Source organism: Balaenoptera acutorostrata, chromosome 12, assembly GCF_949987535.1.
Source record: "Balaenoptera acutorostrata chromosome 12, mBalAcu1.1, whole genome shotgun sequence".
Lineage (NCBI taxonomy): Eukaryota > Metazoa > Chordata > Mammalia > Artiodactyla > Balaenopteridae > Balaenoptera > Balaenoptera acutorostrata.
Genome location: NC_080075.1, coordinates 54,335,805 through 54,338,574, shown reverse-complemented (window position 1 = coordinate 54,338,574; position 2,770 = coordinate 54,335,805). Strand labels below are relative to the sequence as shown.

The following is a 2,770-nucleotide window of genomic DNA, read 5'->3' as shown; positions in this document are numbered from 1 at the left end:
CAGAGGAAACTAACAGAAGATGAGTGTATTTTATTTGGTAAGGTTTGGTTTCGTAGATTCCTCTTGATGCCATGTCTGGCCTGAGTCTAGAGTTGTCTCTGGTGATTGAGTCCAATATTTGTCCTCCTCTTCCTGGCATGGAAGAGGGAGACAACTTTACAAATGAAAATTAATACCCTGCTTTTAGCCAGGTAGGGGAGGGCAGATAGCTTTTTTTCTGCATCTGCTGCTTTGTAATTGCCTTCAGCACAAAATGATCCTTATGCCAAAGTGGCATGTTTTGGGTGGCGTATTCTGGTCCCCTTCATTGCTGACTCCACCAGTTAAGTGACCTTCATCAGTTTACCCAGCCTCTCAAAGCCTCAGAGAGGCTTATAAAATGTGTTCAATAAGAGTATTTTCTTCTTCACAGAGCTGTGATGAGGATTAAATGGAATATAGCACATAAACTCTTTTTTTAATGTGCAAGTATTTATTTTAAGTAGTCCTAATTGAAGGTTCTTATTTTGGGAGAACAGCAAGGCATTTTATTATTCACTTTTTCCATTTTTTTTTCTTTTTTTATGAAGTATACAGCAAAGTATTCAGTTATGTATGTGTGTGTGTGTGTGTGTGTGTGTGTGTATTCTTTTTCAGATTCTTTTCCATTATAACTTATCACAAGAACACTCTTTCCATTCTTTAAAGGCTTCCACTGGTTTTGACAAATTCACATTTTTTTTTTTTTTTTTGGCTGCACTGCTCGGCTTGGAGGATCTTAGTTCCCCGACCAGGGACTGAACCCTGGGCCCTCAGCTGTGAAAGCGCGGAGTCCTAACCACTGGACCGCCAGGGAATTCCCAGCAAATTCCCATTATCCTCATGACTAAGCTTCAGAGTAATTCCAGGTGTGTCAGCAGATTGATCATCAATCCACTTTGTATCTTTCTGTATTATTGAAGCAAATAGCACTCTGCAACTTGCATAAACAGATAGGGCAAAGGTTGAGGAGGCTCTGGCCAGCTTCTTCCATGTGGTTGGAGCCTTGCATTAGGCAGGTCAAAGTCCAAATATGTGTCCAGTCTCATGGGTTAAAGTCTTATAGGACTGAAGCAACAAAATGCCACTTCAGAAGTGTAATAGTTATCAAAAACCGAAAAGCCACTTAGAAGATATTTTCTGCAGCACTTCTTCACTTTGCCTTCACAGAGTGAGATATAAAATCACTGCCATACCTGGCAAAGCTGAATATCCCCACACCATCTGTCAAAGAGGCCTGTCCAGGGGCTTCCCTGGTGGCGCAGTGGTTAAGAATCCGCCTGCCAAGGCAGGAGACACGAGTTCGAGCCCTGGTCTGGGAAGATCCCACATGCTGCGAAGCAGCTAAGCCCGCGAGCCACAACTACTGAGCCCACACACCACAACTACTGAAGCCTGCATGCCTAGAGCCCATGCTTCACAACAAGAGAAGCCACCGCAATGAGAAACCCACGCACTGCAATGAAGAGTAGCCCCCGCTGGGCACAACTAGAGAAAGCCCGTGCGCAGCAACAAAGACCCAGCACAGCCAAAAATAAAATAAAATAAATACATTTAAAAGAAAAAAAAGCAGCCTGTCCAAAGACAAAATTCCAGGAGTCTCTTGGGTAAAGATCAATCATTGTTACCTCCACAGCACAGAAGGCATCTTCAGGTCCCTTCTCTTTTAAGAACTTCAGGATGTGTCCTGCATGACTTGTAGGTTTTGTGTGTTCTTATTGACTCTAAAGGAACACCTCTTTGCAGAGATAGGAACTGGTTCTAGGAGCTTTACTGTCAAGCCGTAGAAAAATGTTTTACAGTAGCCCTTGAGACATTTAATATATTCTTCACTGATAATTCTGGTGTTTCCTAGAGATCCAATGCACTGTACATAAATACTGCATTTCTCAGGAGATGGTATCTTTCTGTTTAAGGGTCATTGGAAAAACTCTTCAAAGTCTTGGGGAGCCTCAGGATGGGAGATGATCCAATCTGATTGCAAATGCAAAGTAACGGGTCCAAAGAGATCACTGTCTGGCTGGAAGTCTTCTTGCATCAAATGCTGTTACACCAGCATCTAACTTCTACTACTGTGACACAAGCGCTGGGTTCTTTGAGATGAGAGCTGTTTTTAGTGTCTGTTCAGAGTGCTGTACTGTTTGCATCTTTAGGGAGGAAGGCTCCCACGGAAGTTTTTACCTTTCAAGGACAGGCATGTCTGGGCCTGGTTGGAAAACAATTGTGTGGGGTGTCTTCACCTCTCACCCTCGGCATCAACCACAGCCTGTCTCCCATGGCAGCCCCCGAGCCCGTGCACATAAACTCTTAGAACAGAGCCTAACATAGTTTGTTATTCTGAGGGGAAGGATGGTGCAGAAGGTAAGAGCATGGACTTTGGAGACATGTTGCCTGGCCTTGAATCTCAGCTCTGTCACTGTGTGATCTTGGGTATATTACTTAACCTCTCTGGTCCTCAGTTTCTTCACCTGTAAAATAGAAAGTATACTTCATAGGGTGTTAAGTTATTTTTAAAAATGAATGTATGTAAAGCACTTCAAACGGGACCAAGACTACAGGACACTTTGTGTAAGGTTTAGCCACTCACGTTATCCTGGGCTCAGGGAAGGGAAAGTAAGCCAGCAGCAGCGGCAGGTTGACAGATCTTCTCTGGCTGAAATCAGTGGATGGGATGAAGCCCCCCCTGCTGTGAGTCAGGACCCCTAGATGTATTCCCACCCACTGTGCAGGATGACCTTGAGCCGTCCCTCTA

General features: G+C 44.1%; 1 pseudogene; it reads right to left on the bottom strand.

Annotated features, from left to right (window-relative positions):
* Nucleotides 1–501: 501 nt before the first annotated feature.
* On the bottom strand, nt 502–2,165 carry LOC103020457 (archaemetzincin-2-like; annotated as a pseudogene).
* Between the last annotated feature and the right edge of the window lie 605 nt (nt 2,166–2,770).